This window comes from Cotesia glomerata, linkage group LG6, assembly GCF_020080835.1.
Source record: "Cotesia glomerata isolate CgM1 linkage group LG6, MPM_Cglom_v2.3, whole genome shotgun sequence".
Taxonomy (NCBI): domain Eukaryota; kingdom Metazoa; phylum Arthropoda; class Insecta; order Hymenoptera; family Braconidae; genus Cotesia; species Cotesia glomerata.
Genome location: NC_058163.1, coordinates 8370421 through 8397966, shown reverse-complemented (window position 1 = coordinate 8397966; position 27546 = coordinate 8370421). Strand labels below are relative to the sequence as shown.

Genomic DNA, 27546 nt, shown 5'->3' with positions numbered 1-27546 from the left:
TATATTTACTTATAATTACTAGAACTGTACGGTATAAATACCACCTGTTATGGTAAGAGTTTGTCAATTGCAAAACGTTTAGGTTGAAGATATTACTCAGGTTTGTTTACTTATTATTCGCTTTCGTGTATATAATAATATTTAGGGGAGCCTGAGGCACGACGGCCCCCTTAACCCAGTTTTTCCTTTTTGTGGCTTTTCACCATCAAAATAATTTATTTTCCATCTACTTCGAACAAATCAGTCGAAATTTTGCAAAAAAACGAAAAAAAAAAAAATTTTTTTTTTGGGGCACGACGGCCCCCTCGCCAAAAAATCATTAAAAAAAAAAAATTTTTTTACTAAAGCTATTACCATCAAAATGTAGAGACTCCTCCCAGAAAACGTCGTCGAGAGAAAACCACAATTCTTACGAGTCTTGAGTATCGCCAAGAATTCACAGAAAAAAAAATCAACATGAAGCAAAAAAAAAGGCCTCAATTAAACAAAAAAAAAAAAAAAAAAAAATCAAAACCAAAAAATTTGAATAAAAAAACAATCTAAATATAAAAATTATGATTGCCATTGTCTGTATTGCGATGGACTTTCCTCAGAGTTCTCAGTCATTAATTCAATGTAAAAATTGTAATAAATGGTCTTATGATTCTTGCGCCGGAATTGGCGAAGATTATTCTGACGAATATGCTTGTGATCATTGCGAATAATCGTATATTCATTAAAGTATCTCGATGTGATTTCCTAATCATCGAACATTTATATTTCATGGTTTATTCAAAGTGTAATTTTTGTTAACGTGTAACAATACTTTTCCCCAAAATTTAACTAAATTCGACCGATGGCGGAGATATCGGCTGGGTAGGGTATTTTACGCTCGCCCTTTTAAACATATAATAAATTAACCCGGAAACCCCTCAGGCTGGGTTAGTGCACATTTGGACGCCAGATAATTTTATCCAAAAATTACCAAAAATAATAAAAATTCCAGGGGCCGCGCCGGACAATCAATTAACGATTTAAACTAATGCGAATGAAAAGGTAAATCTCACAGTAACTAAAGTCAAGGTCAAGATAGAATTTACAATTAGAAATAATAAATAATTAATTATAAAATAATATTTTATATTAAAGAATTGAACTAGGAAGATGAATCATAGGAAAAGAATCCGGGAATTAACTTACATAAAATAAATCATTATTTAATCGGTAAATCTTAATAACAATAAATTATTTATTTATAAACGGTATTACTTAAAACTAAATCTACTTTCCAAATAACAAATTAAATCCTTTATGGAACAAATATAATAGATTTCAAACAATTAAACCAATATAAACGATAATTTTAGATGTTAGCTTTTCAATATTATTTACAAACGTAATAATAATTAATGTAAGTGTAATACTTTAACTAGTAATTGCTGGCCACTTCAGGGATCCACACGAGGCTTTCGGGATAGGTACAAGTATTCCCTTAAAATAACCCTTACTCGCTACGGGATCGACCCGATAAATCGATAGTGAATTTAATTAAACGATAAAAGAATAAATTATTTAAGCCAGGAGACAGTGGTGTGCAGATATTAATCGATCTCAACTTGTGAGTACTCACCAAAAAGGAAACTCAACCCAAGGCACCAAATCCACACTCCTTACAATAGCGGAGGTCCCGCGTGTATACCTCACACCAAGCGGGCCACCGCGTGTCTGCTCAATTTTTGTCACCGTAAACCGTTTGAGGCCTCGTGTTCGACAACAAGGGCCTCTCTAGCCATTTTCCCTAATTCAATGAACTCTTTGCTCGCGATCGATATTGTAGGGCCTCACCCGTGCGAGTAAAGGCTATGATTTATCACTCATAGTAAAATTAGGTACTATATGACAATGATTTACGGCAATGCACACAAATAATAATAATAATAATAATAATAAATTATAAATAATTCATAAATGTCTGAAATAAAGATAAAATTAATTCTTAAATTAATAACCATAATATTAGAAATTTCAAATATAAATAATACTAATAATATTAAATTCAATAAATAAATTAATGAATAAATATAAAATAATAAATTCAGAGACACACCGAGTGTGGATCTGTTGCCAAATTTAGGCGCAGGGAGGGACGCACACAGGGAATAAAAACCCTGTGACAAACGTCTTAAAAAATTATTATAAATTTTATTGTTAAGCTGTTAATTAGTTTTAAATAGATAATAATTAAAAATATAATTAATTTCTTTTATTGCACTCAGAGGTTTTAAACTTACATACAAGAAAAAATACAGAGATTTTATTTAGCAATGAATTGGTAACATTAGTTTACATTGATTGAAATCACAGGTTGAGTTTTCAGATTGAGCTTTTTAAATACGTAATATCTTGAACCAGACCTTTTTTAGTAGATTTCATAGAAATCTAACTATTGCATTGGTCCTCATGACGGAACTTTTGAAAAATTTTGCTATATTTCGACTCAACTCGTCAAGCGAATTCAGAAAATGCATATGGTTCAAAAGTTTATATATGTATGTATTTATATATATATATATATATATATATATATATATATATATATATATATATATATATATATATATATATATACTAGCTGTTACCCGCCCGCTCCGCTGGGCGTTTATAGAATTGTATTTGTACATTTAAACTTGAAATTTAATTGGAGTATTGTATTGACTTACAGAGATTCCAAATTTCATCGAATTGGCATTTACCTTTTATCCATGGGATCATTCGAGCTAATATTTATTGTAACTTTCAATGTGCAATTAATATAAAATTCCCGTGGCTTTCTTCAAAAAATGAATAATAATTGACACGAAGAAAAAAATTTGAAATGAGCATTGAAAGTTTCAGTTAAAGTTATTGTAGGTCTCATTAGTGAAGTTGAAATCTGTCTAGCTCAAAGTGCAGCGAATTTTGCTGTTCATTAAAATTTCCTCCGTAAAAAGAACAATTCATCGGTTAGTGATCAGTAAAAATAAATGTATGTTAATCTTTTAGTCCGTTGACTGAATAGCTACATGGAAAGTAAAATTTTGGAAACGTTAAAATGACTTTTTAGCCGCTGCCAAAGAGACGATTGTTGTAAGAAAATATAATTATTAAGAAAGAAAAATATTTAAATCGGTTGACCTTGGAGGCCATCCCTGTGATTTCCTATTTTTCTTGAGATTCTATCAAATTTTATATCTGTAGGAACAATCTGAATTTTTTGACAATCATCACTCCCGTACTCCTATGTAGGGGAGGAATTTTGTAAGATCCTATTCGAGATGATTTCTACATTATAAACAAATGGTTCCAACAAAAGTTCGAGGCCATAGAAACTATTGTTTGAAAATGAGAGATTTTCATTGTTAACGCGCCCGCAATCGCTTATGGGGTTAGAATTCGAGAAAATCCATTCTTAGCTGAACTTGACATCATACACGAAGATTCCTACCAAATTTGGAGTCTTTGGAAGTTATTATTTGTAAATTAAAATTTTAGATTTTAAAACCCAACCCCGCAATCTCTATCAGGAGTAGAATTTATTAAAATCCATTTTGAGATGATCTCTTCATAAGAAATAAAAGATTCTTACCAAATTTATATTTTTTAGAAGTTATATTTTGGAAATTAAGAGTTCTTATTGTCAACACTCACTCCCGTGATCCTCATTGGAGGTGATTCGTTGTAAAATCCGCTCTTAGATCAATTCTATATCACATATAGAAGACTCCTACTCAATTTGGAGCATGTAGGAGCTATATTTTGAAAATTAAAATTTTTTTTTGTTAATACCCACTCCCTCAATCCATATTTAGAGTAAGTTGTCACAAAACCCACTCTTAGATCATTTCTACCACACATATAGCAGATTCTTACCAAATTTGGAACCTATAAGAGCTATAGCTCGGAAATTAAAAATTTTCATTGTTAACACCCACCCCCGCAGTTCATATTTGGATTAGGTTGTCATTAAATCCGCTCTTAGATCATTTCTATCTCATATGTAGCAGATTCTTACCAAATTTGAAGTTTATGGAAACTATAGCTTGGAAATTAAAAATTTTAATTGTTAACACCCACCCTCGCAATTCCCTGTCGGGTGAGCTATCGTAAAATTCGTTCATAAATGATTTATACATCACTTACAGAAAATTCCTACCAAATATGGAGTCTGTAAGAGCTACAGTTTGAAACTTAAAATTTTTCATTGTTAACACTCACCCCCGCAATCCCCTGCGAGGTGAAATATCGTAAAATTCATTCATATACTATTTCTACATCTCTGACAGAAAATTCCTACCAAATTTGGAGTCGATAGGAGCTATATTTTAAAACTGGAAATTTTTCATTGTTAACGCCCCCGCAAACCCCTTTAGGGGAAGAATTTCTTAAAAACCGTTCTTAGCTGACCTCTACATGGCAAAAGTAATATTCCTACCAAATTTCAAGTTTCTAGGTCTGATGGTTCCCGAGATATCGTGATGGGTGACTATATAGATAGGAATCTCATAATAATATAGATTAGGACTCCTATTTCATAACCACCACTGGGTTGACCGACATCATATATGTCCTATCATTCGCAGAATAACGTGTTCTGACTGTATACCAATTTTTATTAAGATTGGTCAAGCCGTTCTTGAGTTATAAGAAGACATACAGACAGACAGACAAAAAAAAAAAAAAAGTCGGATGTGAATCAGCGCATCATAAAACGATTATTTATCACAAAATTAGATGAAAAAATTGAATGTACAGACAGAGTCAATAGATTTATATAGTAGTATATATATATATATATATATATATATATATATATATATATATATATATATATATATATTTATATATATATGGGATATAACGCGGCTTGTCAGGACGATAGCGTCGCCAATTTACAACGGATCTCTACCAAACTCAACATACTTATTCTACAGATAAATACCAAAGTCAAGTTCGAAGATGAGCTTAATCGGTCAAGTAATTTAGAAATACCAGGATTTCAAAATTTTGAAAATCATAAAAATTCATATTTCTTTACTTTCGAACTCGAATAACTTTTGAATGGGATAACTTATTGCAATTCTGTAAATTGCATCCGAAAGCTCTTTAAATAAGCTTTAATGTGAGTACCATGTCATATGTGTAGTCTCAAAATTATGCCCCATTCCCCTATGCCAATTATAAAATTTGCTATTGCACTGGTTTTAGTATTTGTCCATCGATATATATTTTTGTCGATTGCATATAAGTTAAAAGCCCTAGTTCTGTATACAATCTTCGTTATATTTTTTTCTATTCATGATGAAATCTACTTCCATTTCGGCTGCCGAATGGTCTTTTTTTTTTATATTTTTATCGAGTCAAAATTAGAAATATGAATTGCGTAGAGTAAGACATCCTTGGAGGAATTCAAATAAAACTTTGAGATTAGGTTTCTGTCTGGTGCAGAGAATACCATGACCAATACTTCATAATATAATTATTACTGTTTTAATTTTAAAAAACTGTGTTTTCAATTTTTTATAAGCTATATAATTCAACTTTTCATTAAATTTTTCAGTTCAATTAAATTCATTCTGACTCATTCACCTGAAAAGGCCTAAAATAATGAATTCTTAAAATTTGTAATTTTTTTTTGCGAGTGGTCCATTATGCCTCACATATTACATTTTGAAAAAAAAACTTTACCTAATTTATGAGAGGGACCGTTATGCCTGAAACCGTCGTGTACCTCTCTTCCCTGTACGATTCAATTTTTTGTTAAATTTTTTAGTTCAATTAAATTTTTTCTAATTTATTTTACCACAAATTTATCACAATTTGAAAAAAAAAAAAAATTTTTTTTTGTTACAATTTTTTTCTCGAATGGTCCATTATGCCCCACATATCACATATTGGCCCAAAATATCATAAAACAATTATATAAGTCATAACTTGAGGGAAATTGAAAAAAAAAATTTTTACCTCATTTTTGAGGGGGGCCGTCGTGCCCCAGGTTCCCCTATCTAGTAAAATTATTGTTTCTATTCATATTTAAAAAGATAAAAAATTAATATATTTAGTAATTAGATTACTTCTTCGCTATAAAAATTAATTCTCGTAAAACTATGAAAGTGATTTACGGAAAAATACACTTTCAATTTTTTTTTTTAAATTCTATCACGAACTTTGCTGTTTGTGTTAAATAGTATATTACACAACGAGGGAAGTAAAGTAAGAAATGTCTCAGATCACATGTAATTGTTGGCCGAGACGAAGCCGAGGTCAACAAACATGTTGTAACAGGGTAAAATTACCCTGCATCGATAAGTCGTCAGAGATCGATAACTATTCGACTAGCACTGGTGCGCCTCGATCTTCGGGCCTAAAGAGAGAGTAGGAGGGGGTATTTTGGGGGTTATTATATAGGTGAGCCGTGCATTGCGAAAGGGAGAAGTAGTTCAGTGATCACACTAGTTAGACGGAGGAGTCCAAAGAAGGGAGCTAATCCAACTCCAAGGAGTTTCATCAGATTAAATCTTTACAAGGTACCAAAGACTTTTCCCATAGATGAGCCGCGGGGTCATATACTCGGCTCATCTAACTACTTCTCATTTTTTTAATTAAATAATTTTGACTGACTAACTATTCTCAATATAATTAATAATAATTCAATAATTATTTTATTGCAATTAAATTTTATTCGTTAGTTGCCGTTGAGATTCCTCAAGGGGGTTTATACCCGAGGACTGCTCAAGGACCTTGCGGTGTTAATTGTCGTGAGAATTTATTTTATTAATTTACTCGATTAATTGTTAATAATTTTGAATATCTGTAAAATCGGTTTAATTGCATTTATTTTACTTAATAAAACAAAACCAAGTAATAAATTCTTCGAGAAAGTTCCTTTGTCTTCTCACGGATCAGGCAAGCGTCGGTCGAATTTTACACCGCAGTTAACGTGTACCCAAAGTCAAAGATTACTATGCACTAACGAATATTGGCGTCCATTTTGAGCGCGCAAATTCCTGGCAATTATTTTACTCGACAAATTATTTTGAACAATTTAATTATTATTAATTAATATTATTTATTACAAGAAAATATTTATTTAACATTATATTATTTATTGAGAATTAATTATTGAGATTTTGGCGAAATTGAGATTGATTTACCCGTGGATAATTTTTCGTTAATTTATTTTATATTGAGATAAACTATTCATAAATTATTTATTTAATCGGAAAATTCCACGTGGTTATTTTTATATTGAACTTAAGTTCTGGAAATTTCTTTATTATTTTAATATCATCATTTCATAAAATTCTTCGAAATTAATTAACAACGGGATTATTAAGTCCGGGAATTTTTTAGTTATTTAAAATTAAAGGAGTTAAATTAATAAATTTTAGTTAGTTAAAATTAAAGGATGAATTTTAATAAGAGTTATTTATTAGTTAAGAAATAAAATTACGAGTTGAATTTGAATAAATTTATGCGTCAATATTGTTCCTAAAAATTTATTTAATGTTGAGTATTAAACTTGTGATTGATTTGGAATAAATTTAGGCGTCGGTTTTTAGTTCAAAATTTTGGGAATTTATTTTAGTCTTGAAAATAATTAATACATTAATTGCTAGCTAATGACTGAATTAATTAAGTAAAAATTTAATGTAATAATTTTCTGAAATTAAATTTTTGTAATAACTTTTATAAGTCAAAAATAAAAGTAAAGTAAATTCAGAGTGTGTGTGCGTGCGGGTTATGTATGATAGAGAGTGTTAATAGTGTATTAAGTATTGGTAGTCCGGTGGACTTAAAATCAAGTTAAAAGTGTGTGGAGTTAGTTGTGTTCAGTCGTTCGGTGGACTAGTAATTTTAAGTTTAGTTTTAGGCAGGTGTGGGAGACCGTTAGTTAGAAAAAGCCCAACTAGTTTAATCAGGTTGTGGGAGACCGTCAGTTAGAGCATCCCAGCTAGTCATCGAATCGTCGTTTGGAAAGGTATCGTTGTAAATATCGTTTGTATCGCAGTTATTTCTCCGCGTCGCTAGATAATAAGTTAATTATAGTTTGTGCACAAATTGTTAAATTGATTTTGTTATTAATAAATACCGGTTATATTGTTAAATAAAGATTTATTTATTTCAGATCACCTTCCTCCATTCTCTCTCCCTGTAATATAAGCTCAGCTCTGGTTCCGGTTCCAGGAACCGTGATTAAAAATCCTGGTGGCGCCTTTTATTTATTAATTTAGATTCATTTGTTTAGTTTTATTATTTCAATTAATTTAATTTAAGGGGCTGATTGAGCGGCATAAAAACCCGTTACAATGTGATCTGAGGCTTTCTTATTTACTTCCCGAGGAGTGTATGCTATTTTTTTGCTCGACGGAGGCAGAAAGTGGCAACTTCGTTTAGCGCAGCGGGCCGAAAGTTGACGCTTTCTGCCCGTCGAGCAAAAAAAATATTTAAAACTATAACAATTCTCAAATAATTAAAATTTTTAAGTGGTCGAAATTCCTACAAATATTTTATTAAAATTTTTCTAAACTAAATTCTGAATATTTTAATTTATAAAATGTTAAGAATATTTTTAAAAATCGTTCAAATATACCTTAAAGTGCACGACATATAATGCTCATTGATTTTTTAATAAAAAAAAATATATATAAAATTGCTTATTTTCAAACTCAAGTGGAAAAGAAAAAAAGTTATTATTGTAAATTGTTATAGTAATTTATACGTCAAACATTTCACGATCTTTCCCTTATTGAACTAAACCTTAGAGCTGTTATAACGTACATGAGCACGGGAGTAAAATTATAATTAAAGATAGACATTTTACACACCAAGTCCTCCTAAGACAAAACGAATCTAAAGAAAAACAAAAAAAAAGTGTAAATACTATTTTTTTGCTCGACGAAGGCAGAAAGGGGCAATTTCGTTTAGCGCAGCGGGCCGAAAGTTGACGCTTTCTGTCCGTCGAGCAAAAAAATAACTTTTTGTAATACCAACCGCGAAACTTGGATTTTCGAGCTATAGTTAGGAGGGGTAAAATGAATGATATCTGGACATCTATAGTTGAGTCTACTTTTCACGCACACGTATCGATAAGTAAAATCTCGCTCCCTATCTGTCTCTACATTCCCGCATGGATGCTAAAAAGCACTATAGGATATTTAGTTTCGTTTATTTCTACAGTCGTCCGCCAGGGAGAGTATGAATCGAAAAAGAAAAATCTTTGCGATAAGTCGATTTTTGTAAACAATTTTACTAATATTTTAGCTTGTCATTTATTTACGTGTGACAGTTCATAAATGAATAAAATTTTATTTGCATCCTCTGAAATCCGAGTTTCACCGTTGCTATTACAAAAAATTTTGTTCGATACAAATCCGCAGAGGTTGGCATTTTGGTAATAAACTTGAAGTGATGACACTCGTCTGAGATTATAAATACATTCTCAACAAAACCTCGTACGTTTTATCTGGTCTCGCTTCGCTCGACCGATAACAGCGTACTCGGTTTGTTCACAATGCATTCATAATCTCAGCCTCGTGACGTCACTTCAAGCTTACCAAAATACCTACCGTTGTGCATACGTATCGAAAATAACTATTTTTAACTTCTCGCTAAGAAAATTGAAAATTTTCAAAAAACGGAAAGTTATTGGTTTTACCCCGTTTTTCGAAAATCGAGTTTTCATCAGATCTCGACGTTTTAAGGTCACAGGAAGCTTTTCTGACTATTCCCACGATGGTGTCCATGCGGCTGTATGTGTGTATGTATGGGTGTGTATGTATGTAAACCTTTTATAACTTTTGAACGGCTCGGCCGATCGGATCGAAATAGGTGGCGATCCAAAAAGTCATCATTGCCATTATATTTCGTGAAAATTTGAATCGATTCGGTTCGCTACATTTTGAGAAATCTCAAAAATAAAATTTTCAAAAAATCGTTTTTTTTGGAATAACTTCTAAACGGCTTCACCGATCAATTCCAAAAACTAATCAGCTCTTAAGCTTAAAAAACCACGTCGATTGCCACCAATCCTATCAAAATCGCTTGATTCGTTCAAGTTATCGGAAACGAAAAATTTCGAAAAAAGTGTTTTTTTCACATAACTTCGAGATTTATTTTTGGATCATTTTTGACGAAATAAAATAATTATTAGAGCCCAAAAAATCACGTCGATCGCTACCAAGCACAGTTTTATCATCCTCATAAGTAATTTTCAAGTTTTAATTGATCGAATCAAAAATTTCGGAGTAATCCCGAAAAAACACTTTTTTCGGTTTTCTTTCGTTCACGATATCTCTCGAACGAAGAAGAATATATGGCGAGGCTTTTGCCTACCTTCGAAGAGGCCGTTTCCTGGGCTCAAAAGAGCTATACACGCACGTATATTTGAGAAATCTCAAAAATAAAATTTTCAAAAAATCGTTTTTTTTGGAATAACTTCTAAACGGCTTCACCGATCAATTCCAAAAACTAATCAGCTCTTAAGCTTAAAAAACCACGTCGATTGCCACCAATCCTATCAAAATCGCTTGATTCGTTCAAGAGTTATCGAAAACGAAAAATTTCGAAAAAAGTGTATAATTAAAAGACCTACCGAGCATTTGTCTTACCCTCACCATAACGAAAACACAGCCAAGATCGCGGACAAGGAAAAACCGCTGCTCTCTTGTGTTTATACACATTCATTGAACAGCTGCAAGAGTTGCGTACAATTGTAAGTGTGTGCAACTCTCATCGACTCCTCTGGCAATTCATTTCCTGTGGGCACATCGAGATGTACCCACAGAATATAAGCAGTATCCAGCGGGGACCACGGGCAGGCGGAGTCGATAGAAGACCATGTCGTTTGTGTAATGTGTTGTGTGTAAAATATGATTCTACGTGCAAGTGTTTGCGTGTGTGGGTGCCCGGGTACTTGTGTTGTTTATGGTCATTTTCCCTAACTTATTCTACGGCAGTCATCCAAAGCTTTATACTGTCCTCACAATTGTGTGGAGCATATCGCTTGTGCCTAGGCGCTCCGACTCTACTTAGGTGGATGTCTGTTGAGTCTCGTCCCTAGTCGCGTTTTCGTTAGCTAGTTGGGTTTGGAGTTTGCAGCACATTACTACTTTACTGAAACTTTTTAAAAGCTTGAAGTTACTTTAGGATGTGGCAATCGCACACGCAACGCTCGCCCACTCCGCGTTCCCACCCCATATGTCCTTGAGCACCTCGCGTTGAGGCTCGTACTCATGGCATTCGAGCATTAAGTGCTCCACGTTGTCGACCCTTTTTCCTAACCCATTCTCCCTACACTCGTCGCAGAATTTACTATCCGTATGTTCGTACTTGAATTGATATTCTCTAAAGCAACCGTGGCCGGTTAGGATTTGGGTCAGCCAGAAGTTAGGGCTAATCCATTTGTTCGTTAGACGCTCTGCTACGTCTGGGAAGACTTTAGTTTCACGGCCGTTCTCTGATGTATCCCATTGTTCTTGCCACCGACGTATGGTTTCAGTTCTAAGGGTTACAAGGCGATCCTCCGCATCTGGCTGCATGGTGACGTTTCCAAGGGTAGCCTGTTTTCCAATACGGAGGTTGTATCGCGCGCACCGTTCGTCTATTACGAGCTGAATGGGCACAGCACCCGTGACTACGCAAATCCCGTCAAGCGAAACTGTCCTGTAGGCAGTAGTTGTTGTTATTAGCGCTTGACGCTGTAGTGCTCGAAGATGTCTCCAGTCCTCCTTATCGCAACGGTCACTCCAAGCTGCCGCCGCATATGTGACGATAGGCATAAAGAAACCCTTGTATATGGTGGACATAGCTGGGTATCGCAATCCCCATTCCGCCCGCGCAATACGCCGCATGCGCTCGAATACCCTACTTAGTTTCGCGCGCCTTGTTTTAATATGATTTTTCACTTTGAGGCCCTCGTCGAAGTGTACCCCTAAGTATCTAACGCTTGATTTGAATTTGACTTTGGAGTCTCCTATCATTATTTTTGGCGGTTTGTTATCGTACTTGGGCTTTCTCTGTCGTCTTTTTGCTTCATAGGGGTACGGGCTCTTTTTGTCCTTACGTGGACCGCGATGCACAAATTCGTTCTTGAGGAAGATGGCTTCAGTCTTCGACTTCGACAGCTCAAGCTTTGCGGAACAGCACCATTCCAGTATCTTATCTACTACTACTTGACTATTACGCTCTATTTCTTTCCTTGAAGAGCCCTCTACTAAGACGAGCAAATTGTCAGCAAACGCAACAAATTTATTCCCGTGTTCTGTCAGTTCGAGTCTCTTGAGGAGATCGTCGAACATGATGTTCCAAAATAATGGTCCTAGCATTGATCCTTGAGGGCACCCTCGCGTCGGCGTTTTCGATTCGCTACCAAAGCCCCATGACAGCGCGACTGATCTGTCCTCAAAATAATTCCGAATTACCGCGTAAATGTTGCTAGGGCAGCCTCCGGCCTTCGAGTACTAACGGCCACCACACGTTGTCAACAGCGCCAGAGATATCGAAGAGAAGTCCAACCACCAGTCTTCTCTGAAGAGTCTACAAATCGGCGCATCTCCACAATTGCATCTTTCGTCGACTTTTTGGCTGTGAAACCAAACTGTCGGCTCGAAATGTTCCCCTCCGCTAAGACTGTGGTAGTAAGTCGCTCTTTGATGAGCTTCTCGAACACCTTACCTAAACCTAAAAGGAGGCAAATTGGCCAATAAGACTTAGGGTCATTTGCGTTTTTGTCGGTGCTTTTAACTAACATTATAATTGCCCCCTTCTTCCACTCTTTTGGGAATGCTCCTAGTGCCAAGCAAGCATTATATAACTCTAAGAACTGGTCGCGAAGGATAACCCCTGCGCGTTCAACTACCTCGTTTTCTATTAAATCCGACCCCGGGGCCTTCTTGTTTTTCAGTGTTTTTAAGACCTTGTCCAGTTCGCGCGAGGTGAACGGTTCGGTGTCCGCGGTGTCAGGTAGTAAAATTATGTTGGCTCTAATCTTTTCCTGATCGGGGGTTTCGTTGTCCTGGTCATCTTCTACAATATGCGTCTCGAGAAAACACCTGGCTGTTTCCTTAAAGTTTTCCGTTGATGCTCCGTTACGATTTAGTGTGCACATTGCACTTTTGACTAACTTTTTCTGCGCAGGTTCTGTAAACAGGACCCCACTTTTCTTGATTACCTTTCTTCGTAACGAAGTCCCGCCAGCTGCTTTCCCTCGTCCGCTTTATGTCTGTCGAGTATTTTTTTCGTAGTGTTCTGTATTTGACGCTTAAGGTATTTTTAACTAATTCGTCCCTTTCCCTTTGATATACCCGTCTCGCTTTGTTCACCAGCTTCTTCGTGCGTGTTAGTTTTCTGGTCTCCCATGGGTATGATTTTACATGGGTTTTCCTACGCGGGATCGCGGCTTCGCAAGCTTCTAAGATTGATTTGCCAAGTGCAGAGGCATACCTTTCCACGTCCTCAACCGATTCCACTCCAAGGCCCTCAAGGTTTGCGCATGCACATGAGAAAAGGATTTCTTCAAACTTTTCCCAATTGACCAACGTTAAGTTGAAGCTTTTGGGGTCTGCCTGTGCGCCATCATTCTCCTCCGACTTAGCCCCTAGAGTGATCTCGATCGGATAGTGGTCAGTATTCTGCACCCAACTTCTCTTAATAGACCAGCTAAGAATGCTACTCGCGAGTTTAGGCGTGACGAGTGTCACATCGATATACGAACTCCTGTTAGTTGATTCAAATGTCGGACCCTCCCTCACGTTGTTGATTGTCTCTAACTCGTGTGCGTCAATAAATTGCTCTAACTTTTCGCCACGCGCGTCGTCAGTCTCGGATCCCTATCTCTCGGATTTCGCGTTCGCGTTCATTGATATTAATACCCGTTTCCCTCTCAGTGCTCGGACCACTTTCTCTAAGTGCTTCAAATGCATGTCTATTTCGTCTTTATACTGGAAATATGCCGAGACTACGAAGAACGATGTGTCAGGTCCCATGATCTGAGCGTATACGCAGTGAGTTGTACTAAGTTGTGATAAACCAGAAATTGGTATTTAGGATTTGTTAAGCAAATGGCCGCATATGGCCTGGACCTGGTTTCGGCAGCAACTTGTATGCCGCAACCGAATGTGCTGCGTATGGCTTTTGTAGAAGGAGAACATCAATACGTTTTTCCTCCCACAACTGACTCACCGCCAGAGTCCCAGCTCTGTCGTTCCGCAAATTCGCCTGCAAAAGTGGAAAACCTTCAACCCCCATTCCTCGGGTCGCGTGCGGAGACTTCTGATTTGACCTAACGCCCGGCGCGAGCCCATCTAAGTTTGTCGAGTTCGCGGACCCTCTGAGGGTGTTTTTAGTCGTCCCTAGGTATCTTCGCCGGTCGATGCTTCGCGAGCAAGATTCGGAAACCCCCCTTCTACTTGCATTTACCTCTTCTAAATTCAATCGCGTGAGTTTAACTAAACAGGGTCGCGTAGCTAGAGGCATTAGCTGTTTTATACGTATTGCTTTCGCGGGCTTACACGAACGCGATCGCGATCCCGAATTCGCGGGCCGACGATAAACGGGAACGTCAGGTAGCCGCTCGTTCGAAGAAACGCGGTTGGCTATTCTGGCGCTCCTTCGAACGGTCGAAAGAGTTTGGTGACCACCGAACGTGGGTGCGTCACCTATCCCAGGCTTTTTCGTATTTTCCTGACCAATTTATTTAAGTTATAGGAGCTGGTAACACCTATAACCGCTTACTCCCCCCGGCGCTCGTGTTTAACGAAACCAATTGTTGCCGGCCGCATGGCACCGCTACATTAGTGACAGGATTTGCAACCCCCCTGTCATACAAGCCCTCACCACGTTAGTCAAGTTTGGCTTTTAGGTCATTTTGCTGAAAATAAAGGAACCTCTCAGTCACCTTGGGTGTAAACCCTCGGAAACTGGGGCAGTAAGCTGCATCCCCCCCACTCGGCCAAAGGCAATACACAGACACAGGAATTGCGCGAAGAACCCGGCAGCTTGCGCATACCATGTCCACCGCACACGACCTCCGGCCCTTATCTTTGAAGAGAAAGATACAGATTAAGTGCTGCATAAAACCCTCGGCAAGAGTCACAGGGCCGACTCACAACGAACGGGACATATGTCCACTATGGTGTTTGTGGTCGCATTTACTGTGATTGCGATTTGCCACATAAGAGTCATTCAAGCAAGCAAGTGCAGTAGATATCTACTGGTGCAAAACTATCGACCCGTGACACGCAGAGCACAATATGTAAATGAAGTAGGACCGTCACCCAAGTCTGGGGCCCTTACAGGTTCTTCCCATCCGGTGCCAGATTGGGTCTGGTTTTTTAACCACATAACTCGAGGTTTTACTCCTCCGACTCCTCTTTCCCCGTCATAGACAGGGCCCCGGGCTTGTCACCAGCGTAGCAGAGAATAATAAAAGAAAAGGTCGTGTGCGAGGAGCGTGAGCTGACACACGCACCAACACACGACCAGTTCTTGGACCCACAAAGCTACCCTAAGTCCCCCTCAGGCATCCACCCAGTCACAGGAATTGTGTGAAGAGCATGGCTGCTGTCGCATACCACGTCTGTCACACGCAACCTCCGGCCCTTGTAAAAAGACTCACATATTAAGTGGTGTGTAGAATACTTTGGGCTATCAGGAAAGCTAAGGGTTAGGAAAAGTCATACGCAAAGCATCTTGAAACCGCCATATCAACTGTTGCGCACTAGTTTTCCTGGGAGGGTGTTTATTCAGCTACATTCCTAAGTCGCAGTCTCCTCGAGATGTCCGTGTATGTGATGTCTCACATACACAGATGAGATCCGAGTGGACTTGCCTCCGGTCTGCTTTTGACTGCTAGACCTGTCTCCAGAATGCATACCATTTTAGACACTGCCACATAAGAGCCATTTTCGCAGCCCCACCCCACACAGTGACAGAGACCTCCGCACCGCCCGGACACCTCCTTCGCGACGGTTTCAGCGTACCACTATGCAGAATAGAGCTATAGAATAGAAGTTGGTCGACCCGTGGTCATATAGTGCCCAGGCAAGAGTAAATGGGAGTTTGGCTCTAATCCTAGCCAGGAGCCCTTAAAGGTTGTTCCCATCCGGTGCCAGATTGGGCCTGGTTTTTTAGCCACATAACTCAAGGTTTTACTCCTCCGACTCCTCTTTCCCCGTCATAGACAGGACCCCGGGCTTGCCACCGGCTTAGCAGAGTTGATATCTCTCGAACGAATCAACCGATTTTGACCAGTTTGGTGGCGATCAACGTGGTTTTTTATTGTCTAGAGCTGATTAGTTTTTAAAATCGATCGCTGGAGCCGTTTAAAAGTTATCCAAAAAAAAAACCACATTTGAAAAAAATTTTTTTCTTAGTTTTTTTAAGATTTCTCAAAATCTACTGATCCCAATCGATCCAAATTATACTGAAAATCTAAGTTTGGCCAAACCCTTTTAAATGACACCAACCGCGATAAAATCGAATCAGCCGTTCAAAAGTTATAAGCGGTTTACATACTTTCACACATACACACACACACACACACACACACACACACACACCCATACAGACATAGTGACAATTTCGCGGGAGTAGTCAGGCAAGCTTCCTAGGACCTCAAAACGTCGAGATCTGATGAAAACTCGATTTTCGAAAAACGGAGTAAAACCAATAACTTCCCGATTTTTGAAAATCTTCGATTTTCTTAGCGGGAAGTTATTGCTGTTTAAAAATTCAAAAAATAGTGTTTTATCAAACTTCTATCAGACTTTTGAGCTCGACGAGCTCAAAAGCATAGAAAAGCTATCTCTTTGAGCTCGGAGAGCTCAAAACAACACATAAATTGTATTTTTGAGCTCGAAGAGCTCAAAACGGCATAAGTGCAGTTTTAAGCGTCCAGGTATGGAATTAGCGGGAAGTTGCAGGGATGGCCTTTAGGGTCAACCGTTTTCCTAATTTTTAACTTCCCGCTAAGAAAATTGAAAATTTTCAAAAATCGAGAAGTTATTTTCACCCTGCTTTTCGAAAATCGAGTTTTCATCAGATCTCGACGTTTTGAGGACCTAGGAAGCTTTCTTAACTGTTTCCGCGGTGATGTCACCGTGTCTGTATGTATGTGTGTGTGTGTGTGTGTGTGTGTGTTTTTTTTTTTTCTTTTTTATCTTAGGGGGGGGGGGGAATCCTTCTAACGGATTCCAGGCATAGCTGTTCGGCCTGGATATGTGGCGACTCGACGCAGCGTCATACTAAAACTCGACGCTAACGCCCCTACCCACTAAACCCTAAACCCCTTTTCCTACTTTCCTCTAATCCCTCATGGAAACCGCCGTCAGGCATTACTTCGTGAGGGGAGGATCTAGCTACTGCTATTCCTTCTGGTGGCTAAGGTGTTATTTTTCCTTCCTTCTAGTTTCTGTCATTTGCCCTTTTTCTTTCAATGGAACGCAGCTCTGTAAGCACTTCGGTGGTAAACGTGCTTGTGGCGTTCCAGGCAGCTTCGGATGACAGCATTTCTTCTACTATTGACTCTGGTGTGATTTTCTTGTTCAGGATCTTCTCTAACTCATCACGCTGTGGGTTAAAACGAGGGCACTCAAAGAAAACGTGCTCCGCATTTTCAGCAACTCTTGGGCAAGACGGACACTCTGGGGAATTATCGCCGTGATTCCGGTTAAGCCAAACGTCAATCCTTGGTATGAGACGGTGTGTCCATCTCCCTGTTGTCGCGGCGTCCCACTGCAATTGCCATCGCGCGATGCTGTTCTGCCGTTCTTTAGCTCTGAGTTCCTCGGCACTTTGTGCGGTTGTCCTCTTTCGTTGGTAAAGGTTACGTCTTTCCTCAGCTAGGACTCTGAGCGGCAAAATTCCGGAAATGACACACACTGCTTCCTCTGATATTGTTCGAAAGGCGCTGGCTACTCTTAGCGCGCTCAGTCGGTAAACTGGACATGCTTTCCTCCATGATTCTTGGATCTCAAGTGCGTCGGCCCAAATGGATATACCATATGTGAGGAAACTACTGATGATAGCAATGACCTCCTTGTCTGCTTCGGGCCACCGATGTTGGGCATCAATCGTACTAGGTTGGCTACTACTGCTGATGCTTTGGTGGTCACGTGTTCAAATTGTTGTTTAAAGTTAAGTCGGGCATCGAGCATCACTCCCAGATATCGAATGAATGGTTGGGATGTGATTTCTTGGTCTCCGACGTTTAGATTGATCGTTTCCACCACTTTTCTGCTAGTGATAAGTACAGCCTCGGTCTTCTGTTTAGCCAGTTGTAAATTTACTGTGTCCATCCACTGGTTAATTCGCTCAAAGGTGATAGCGAACATATGTTTTATCTCATCAAGATGCTTGGCGACTATTACTACGGCTACGTCGTCCGCGTACGCTACCAGTTTGACGTTTCTTGGTAGTTTCAGTCTCAGCAATCCGTTGTACATGACATTCCAGAGAAGTGCACCGAGAACAGAACCCTGCGGTACACCTCCAGTAACATCATACTCCTTTGGACCATTCTTCGTGTCATATCTCAGGACTCTATCTGTGAAGTAGCTAGCGACTATCCTTCGTAGGTATCCTGGTACGTTCATCTCTTGAAGGGCTTGCATGATGCAATCCCAGTTGGCGGAGTTAAAGGCATTTTTTATGTCTAAAGTTGCCACCAGGCAATATTTCTTCGTTCCCCCCTTCCATCTGGTACCGGCGATTGCGTCTTTGGCTATACCGACAACCAGGTTGATCGCGTCCAGGGTTGATCGTCCTTTCCGAAATCCGTACTGATTGTCTGCCAAGAGTGGATCGACAACTGCTTCTATCCTTTGGTGGATTATACGTTCTAGTATCTTACCGGCTGTATCCAGTATGCAGAGTGGACGATAAGATGACGGTTCTTCCGGTGGCTTTTTCCCTTTAGGAAGTAGTACCAGCCGTTGTTGTTTCCACTTCCGAGGAAAAATCCCTTCCTTCAAGCAGATGTTGTAGACGTCGAGGAATAACGCTGGCGCTGCTTTAATAGATGTTTTCAAGGCAATATTAGGGATTCCGTCCAATCCCGGTGCTTTATTATTCCCGACGCGGTTACAAGCTTCCATCAGTTCTTCTTTCGTGACAGGTGGAATATCATTCAGTTCGTCCTGTGTCAACAGATAGTTGAAAACGCGCTGTCGTGGAAACAGCGCAGTCACGATCTTCTGTAAGAGTTGAGGACACGTAGGAGACGGCATTGGCTGATATTTCAGGTGTGCCATGACTACCTTGTAAGGTTTACCCCACAAGTCTTTGTCCACCTCGTTGATTAGCTCTTTCCAGCAGTTCTTCTTGCTATCCTTGATGGCTTTGTTTAAATGTCGACGAGCTTTCTTGTATTCGGCGACTAGTTCCGTTGAGTCAGGCCGCCGATAACCACGCTGAGATATTCTTCTTTTCTTGAGACACTCTTTCCGTAGGAAGCTGATGTGTTCGTTCCACCAGTGCACCGAAGGTCTTTGGTTCATGCCCCGTTTACGGGGCATGCAGGTGTCGCAAGCCTGGGTCACTCTCTTCATCAAGTCCTTGGTCATTTCTTCTGCAGATCCAGTAGTAAGCGGTTCACTATTTAGGGCAGCTACTAGAGCACCTGGGTCAAAGGATTTCATTTTCCACCCAACGATGTCAAGTTTCTTAGCCGGTCTTCTAGGATTCTGGTCCTTTGATACTTCCCAGAGAATCGCATTGTGATCGCTGGCCGTGTAAATCTCCATCACCTTCCAGTCGTAGTTTCCTTTGATGAGGCTGCTGCTGACAAAAGTAAGATCGACAATAGAACTTGCGTCTCCTTTAGTGTACGTCGGCGCATCGCCGCTGTTTAACAATACTACATCTAACGTAGAAAAAGCTTCCAGTAGTTCTTTACCTCGAGCGTTGGTGTGTTTGCTGCCCCATTCCACTGCCCAGGCGTTGAAGTCTGCAGCTATTGCCACTGGGTAGTACTGCTTCGCGTCCTCCGTCAGTCGATCCAGAAAGTCCATGAATTCAACAATAGTGAGGCTAGGTGATGCGTAGCAGCTGTAAAAGCGGATGCCATCTACCGATGCTGCTACAAAGCCGGCGCTGCCATTGTTAATGACACTCTGGAAGGAGAGCTTGTGACAGGACCATATGACAGCTTTTTTGGTGCAGTCAGTTTCCCATGGTTGGCCGCCGAGGTGTTTATACGGTTCCGATATAAGCACAAGGTCAAGCTTCTGTTCACGTACTGTCTGCATGAGCAAATCATGTGCCGCTTCACAGTGGTTGATGTTTAGCTGCAGTATTCTCATTTTCGTTTATCAGTTATCTTCTTGAGTGCCTCTTGGTATACTGGGCATCTGCTTGTGCTGGCATGATGGGCGTTATTCTCTGTACCGGATTGATCCGCACACAGTGCACATTTAGCAGGCTTATTACATTCGGCGATTTTGTGTCCCTCTTCTCCACATTTAATGCAAAGTTTGGAGCGGTCGACTTTACTTGTGCACTGAACCGCACGGTGTCCAAAATGCCAGCATTTATAACATCGGACTGGTCTTAGTACTGTTCTAATACGACAATTGGTCCAGCCGATCCTAATCTTACCGTGTTCTCCTACCACTTTCTGCGCTACCGTTGCTGCCAGAGTCACCGACGCAATTTTTGTTCTGCTACGTAAGACCTTACGAATTTTAATGGCCTCTACTGTTATACCACAATCGTTTCCAGCTGCCTCTTGTAAAGCTGTTAGAATGTCATCTTTAGTTGTAGTATCGTCAATATCGCGAATTTCCAGGTCTTCTTCAGGTCCTGTACTAATGACATTTGCGTCCTCCTTAAGTATTCCCGCGATAGTCTTCTGCAGGTCTTTACCTCTATCACTACTGCCTTTCGACAGCGTGATGAGAATGTTCCCTGTCGCGGTCCTGCGTATCTTCTCGACTGTGTTGCGGACCGGATCTGGGCGAACGTCCGCCTTGATCCGTGTAAGTATTTCAGAATACTTATCTTTGTTCGCTGGAAGGATAATAAGTGCCTCCGGTCTCGTTGCTGTTCTTCTTGGCTTCTGGTTCGGCTTCGGTGGAGGCACCAGAGGTTTCTCTGGGGGCAGTTTCTTGCGCTCCTTCTTCTTGTCCTTTCTGGACTGCACCTTTTCCCAGCCTGGCTTCTTGTTCTGTTCACAAGAGTTTTGTGGAAGATCGTTAACCACTTCCTGCTTCTTGATGGGATGACCAGGTCCAACGTCTTTCAGCTTCTTGGGAGTATGAAAAGCTCCGCCTTCGGGAGAACGAATTTTTCTTTTCAACTTCCTCAGGATGCGGCCGTCTTGGTCAAAGGATTCAGTCTCTGCCGTTGTGATAGTTTCACTTTCTTCTTCAGCGACTGATTCTCCGTCACCTTCGGCTCCAGTGTCCATCGCTTCTTCAACAACCACTTGACTGTTTCTCTCCGATGTAGCACAAGGGGTGCGGTGTAATGATGAGCGCCATTCTTCGTCCAGTTTCTTGAATCTTCCAAGAGCATTGACTACACCGGTTGTCTTGGTCTTTATCTCCTTGTGGATATTGACCTTAGTTTGGACAAACTCTTGCAGCTCAATGGTCAGCTTCTCAAGGCGCTCCAACGCTTGCGTTCTCTTCATGTCAGCGCTTGCTTCAATCGCTGCTTGTTGAGCATGAAGCCCGTTTCTATTCATGTTTGTTTCCTGTAACTTACTCATACTTTTTTGATTTACCAGCGCATCGTACGGAGTGGAGCGGGTTGCCATAACTAGGAACGGGTGTACCCTCGGAGATAGTACTCCTACCCCAGTTCCCTGAGGCCTAGCCGACACTTAGCCAGTCCCGGAATACACGGACGGACTAGACTCGCTCGGAACGGTGAAGATTCCGATCTCTAACACTCACTGCGTACTTCCTGATCAAGGCCCGAAGTGGCTGGCTCCTGATCTACTGCTGCAACTTTCACCTCGGCAGAGCAAGCTCACATCAGCCGTGGCCTGCATCGTCGGAAACTACGATACAGGTTCCGGACACTCCCAGTGAGTTACAGCAGGAACCAATCGTCTTGCTAGGTCAGTTAGTGTGACCAACCCATTAAAGGGGAGTTTTGTCCACGGGAGCTTATTTTGTTTGGTTATTTTGCTTGGCTCCTACCCGCTGTACCTCATCAACTAAGAGATTAAGTGTCATCCAAGGACAGCGAGCGTTCTCCCATCCACTCGGGGAGACGCGCCCGGTAGCAGTATCTCTTCTGCCCCGAGTGTGTGTGTGTGTGTGTGTGTGTGTGTGTGTGTGTGTGTGTGTGTGTGTGTGTTTGTGTGTGTGTATGTATGTAAATCTCTCATAACTTTTGAACGGATCATCCGATTCAATCGAAATAAGCGGCGTTTTGAAGAGTTCCTTTGCTCCTAGAATTCTGATAATAATTTACAGAATTTGAGTAGATCTATTTTAAGAAATCTCAAAAATAAAATTTCCAAAAATTCGTTTTTTTGAAATATCTTTGAAACATCTAAACCGATCAATTTCAAAAACTAATCAGCTCTTAACCTCAAAAAACCACGCCGATTGCCACCAGCCCAGTCAAAATCGGTTGATTTGTTCGTGAGATATCGTTGTCGAAAAAAATTGAAAAAAATATTTTTTTCAGAAATTCAATTTAAACCTGAAAATAACTTATGAAGATGATAAAACTGCATTGAATGCCGTAAACTGCGAGAAAATCAGTTAATTCATTCAAAAGTTATTGCAGTTTGAAAATTCAAAAAATAGTGTTCTATAGAACTTCCATTAGCCTTTTGAGCTCGAAGAGCTCAAAAGCACAGAACAGCGATTTATTTGAGCTCGGAGAGCTCAAAATTACATAAAAATTATATTTTTGAGCTCGAAGAGCTTAAAAATGAGTGAATTGTTGAGCACTGAGGTATGGAGGTAGCGGGAAGTTGCAGGGATGGCCTTTAGGGTCAACCGTTTTCCTAATTTTTTTTTTAATTCTTCGAAAACATTGTAAGTTACCGAATGCGAATGGTGAGGTAGCTCAGTGTCGTTTATTTGCAATTAATAATATAAAAAAAAAATGTGTGTGTGTGCAAGTCACACACGGTAGAAGTGAAACTTCTGAAAAGTATGGAAGCCTGGTTGGCTCACCGTCAACTTACGAAAAAGTGGCGCTCCTTTCGCCCACAAGTTAACTAGTGCACGAGTGCACTAGTGGACTCGTACACTAGTGGACTCGTGCACTAGTGGACTCGTACACTAGTGGACTCGTGCACTTGTGGACTTGTGCACTTGTAAACTTGTGGAGGCGACGCGACAATATTAGAAGAGTGATTTTACAGCAATAGCAATTAATAAATTAAAATTTCTAATATTAATGTCTACACCGTTCTAGTGTAACGTAAATAATAATAAAATAAGACTTTATTTTTTAATTTACGCATGCCAAAATGGCGGCACCTTCGAAAAGTGCGTTTCTAATAGTGTCACGTCGCCTCCACAAGTGCACAAGTTCACTAGTGAACTCGTGCACTAGTTAACTTGTGGGCTAAAGGAGCGCCACTTTTTCGTAAGTTAACGGTGAGCCAACCAGGCTTCCGTAGAAAAGTCCCTGAATAAAAATATTTACTGAAAAGTATTGAAAAAATGAACAGTCGTTTCATGTAAACTGTATATTTATAAATACATAAAAAAAGAATTAGGATTATTGAAAACAATTCAAATCTCATCATTTTCGATACTTTTCAATGAGTATTTTCAATCAGGGGTAGGCTTCGAGAGATTGAGGTAGATATATAGAGTATCAAGAGTATTAGAATAAATGTAAGGTTAATTATTTTCCACCGAGCCTAAAAATTATTTAATATTTTAATGGGCTTGTTTAAGTTTACTAAGTTCTTTCCTGGACTGAGCTTAGATTAGTATACCTTGCATTGTTTTCTTATAGATATTCTTTAGAGAGAATGTAGACACTTTTAGTTTTTGGTACATGATCTGCTAAGATCTCCTAAGAGCTTAGTAAACTTGCACGAGCCCGAAGTAAACAATTATATCATATATATTACATATTATTAAGTCTCTATACTTTCACTGTTACGTTCTCAGAATTTCGCCCAAAATTATTTTTTTTTTTTTTTTTATTATTTTATAAATATTATATTTTAAATAAATTTATCTCGTTCAATTCTCCGAATGCACATTGAGAGATATCTGTTGCTTCGCTGGTGGCTTCATCAGCAGCTTAGTAACGGAAATCTCGCGATAAGGCATCGGCAGAGAGTCACCGCGGCCGCGGATAGTCCAAACATCTTGCGTCAGCATGGGACCCGGGCCTCGATGACTCTCTCAGGGAGTAACCTGAGCTGCAAATATGGCTGAAATACTGTTTATAAAAACTAATCTGGAGCTAATTCAAGTCAGTAGATCCACGGACTTTCTTGAGCACAGAGCTCTGTCCGACTTGAACCTCTCCAGATCCTTTATCCAATAAAAGCTAATTACAGTAAACACGCTGATAATTCCTTTGGGTGCGAGCGCCTTTCAGCTGTTCCACCAATTCAAATCCTCCCGGTGCAAAGGCTCATTAGCCATTTCACCAATTAAATTTCCCATGGTGTGAGCGCCTTTCAGCTGTTCCACCAATTCAAATCCTTCCGGTGCAAAGGCTCATTAGCCATTTCACCGATTAAATTTCCCATGGTGTGAGCGCCTTTCAGCTGTTCCCCAAGTCCAAAAACCCACTTCGGAGATGAGGGCTTATTAGCCGTTCTATCCGAATTTCCTCCTCGGTCCATGCCGCGGAAAGGCAGGCGTTCACGTCGTTCGGGTCGGGCCGTACAAAGGGGCCGTTCATTTCAATCACAGCCGCTTAACTTGTCTATGCCCATAATCTCCGACGAGGAGCCAGAAGTATCGCGAGTGCCAGTAAAGTGTACCGCCTACGTACCTCGGGGGAATTATTCGCCCAGGTCGCCGTCTCCGTCGCTGCAGGAACCATCGAGCCCAGAACCATTAATCCCGGAAAATCATCCAGCCTTTTGGACGGACGTATCACGTCCTTGGGTACTAAGGGCCATCGACCTTCCGGAATATTTCAACCACCAGGTGAAACAATTCCTTTTCGAGATCCACGGTACGGCTACTACTCTGAGGAGTACTTTCTCCGCACCGGATTTGACAGCTACCCTCCGTTTGAAGCCAGGGGGCTCGCTCAAAAGGGTATTATTTGGGCAAAACTATGGGGTCCGTAATGGTGAGTCTATGAATTATTGAAAGGTAAAAGTAAGCTCATCTGTGACGGCACGCCGGGGGTCAATAAATCACCCAACGATGTCAAACCTGAATTTTATCTATCAGTTCTTAATTATTAAATTTACATTTTAATTTAAAATCGCCAATAAAAATTTAGAAGCGAATTAAAATAATTCCCAAAAATTGAGAACGTAACATTCACATTGAAAAAACTACACGAGAGGTTTATAGTAACTGAAATAGGAAACAAATGCTCTAGTTTTAATTTGATTTATATATCTTTCGGGTAATAATTTACAAGTAAGTAAAAAGACCCGGTTATTGACACTGGCCTAGTTATTGACACTTGCAATTTTATTTAAATTAAATAAAACAAATCGACTCTAATAAATTAATAAATATAATTTTTGAATTATAAATTTTAAGATAGTTGATTTTTTGAGAAGATTTTATTTTTTTAATTAGAAAAAAATTGTAAGTGTCAATCAACTAGGCCAGTGTCAAAAACTGGGTCTTTTACCTTACACGGAAAAAAGAAAACTCGAAAAATTACAATATATAATGTAACGTGGCGCTCCTTGGCGAAAACTGGAAAAATTACATTTTTAATGTAATATTTACATTAAAAGCTCTGAAAATTAAAATTCAAAGTTTAAATTCAGAAAAATGTTATTTCGAACTGTAATTTTTCTATGTTCTAATACAGCAGGACACTTATTACTATTTATAATATAATTTTTCGAGTTTTCTTTTTTCTATGTAAGGTCAACTCCATTTTGGGCCATAACTAAGTGAAAAATTAAAATTTTTTTTATTCTGCTTGTTTTTACGGCGCATTTTTTGAGATAAAAATGTCGTGAAAGAAAAAAATAATGATTTCGATAGTCTTTTTGCCTTCAAAAGAAAAAAATTTTGGCTTTCATTTTTTTTGGATAAAATTTCTATTTTATATTTTTTTGATGTTTTAGATATACTTTTTTTAAAAAGTACATAAAAAAACGAACAATTTGAAAAAAAAAAATGTTCAATTTGATGAAAAAAAAAATTCACATGGCTTAGCTTGGGTTGATCCCACTTGTAAATAATAACCATCTTTAGAAAACAGCGTCAATTACTGTTTTTGATCTGGTAGTTTTTGGCATAATTGTAAAATTAAGGAGATGAAAATATTGACACAAATAAAAATTCATCAACAATCAACACACTTATACTAAAACTTTCTAATATGCAGGCGCAAACACATGCATTGAACACATACTAACATAACACGTAGAGCGCTCGGACCTGGAGCAAGATATAGATATAGATATACTGACTATCCCACTACACAGGAGCATACATATGGACAATGTTTAGTAGACGATAGTAGGGATGTTACGAAGAGTCGAACAAAGAGGAGACCGAGAACGTCTAATGGGTTCTATCTCATTCTCTCGCCGGCTGAATCCTATACATTTATGTGTTTGTGTCTCTATGGACTTATTTTTTCGTTTCATCGAGTTTGAAATCACAACGATTCTAAAGAAGTTTCATTTCAAAAAACCAAACGACAGTGCGTATATATATATTGTGTACATTTATCCCGCTAAAGGTTTAAATTAAATGAGCACTATGAGTCGTACACTTTTGAATTTTCCAAACTTTTTTTTGATACATTTTAATTATTTTTTCATTTCTATTACACTAATCTTTATTGCATCATTTACAATTTTTGTACGTATATTATTATAATTTTTTTAATATTTAATAATAACATATATTTTTTATTTAAATAGTTTTTCAAGAAAGTGAAACAATGTCTATCAATATTATCAAATTGATGATCATTCTCTTCATTGCGTTAATTGCTATGTCAATAGAAGACAGGCAATCCGTGAGACGAGGAAAATTTTGTATGCTAAAGGTAGTAAGTGATTTAATTAGTAAAATTTCAGCGCTAGAAGTAATTTTTTTGGCAATTCAATACTTTTTTAAAAAATTATGCAAATTTGAACACTGTCTAATGAATAAAATCTTATTTTCTTATTTCAGTGTAGCTATAACCCCTGAGAAGCTTTGAAGTACTTATAACAATTTTATTGTATGGTACTTCAGAATACATCAATAAATGTATAGTCATAAATTTATAACAAATGTATTTATTTTATATATATTTAATATTATCTTTTGTATTTTTCTAAATAAATTACTGCTGAAATTTTGTATTATTTATAAACTTGATATTTTACGGATAGAATTCAGAACCATAATGTTAGGTCAAATCAATTTCTTACGTTAGAAGATAAACTTTATA

The 27546-nt window shown here is 38.8% G+C and overlaps 1 long non-coding RNA gene across 1 annotated transcript; it reads left to right on the top strand.

The window, feature by feature from the left end:
- Window positions 1–27438, top strand: LOC123266592. The gene is made up of 3 exons (XR_006509811.1): window positions 1–100; window positions 27029–27159; window positions 27285–27438. It is a non-coding gene; the product is annotated as an uncharacterized LOC123266592 (long non-coding RNA).
- Window positions 27439–27546: the final 108 nt, after the last annotated feature.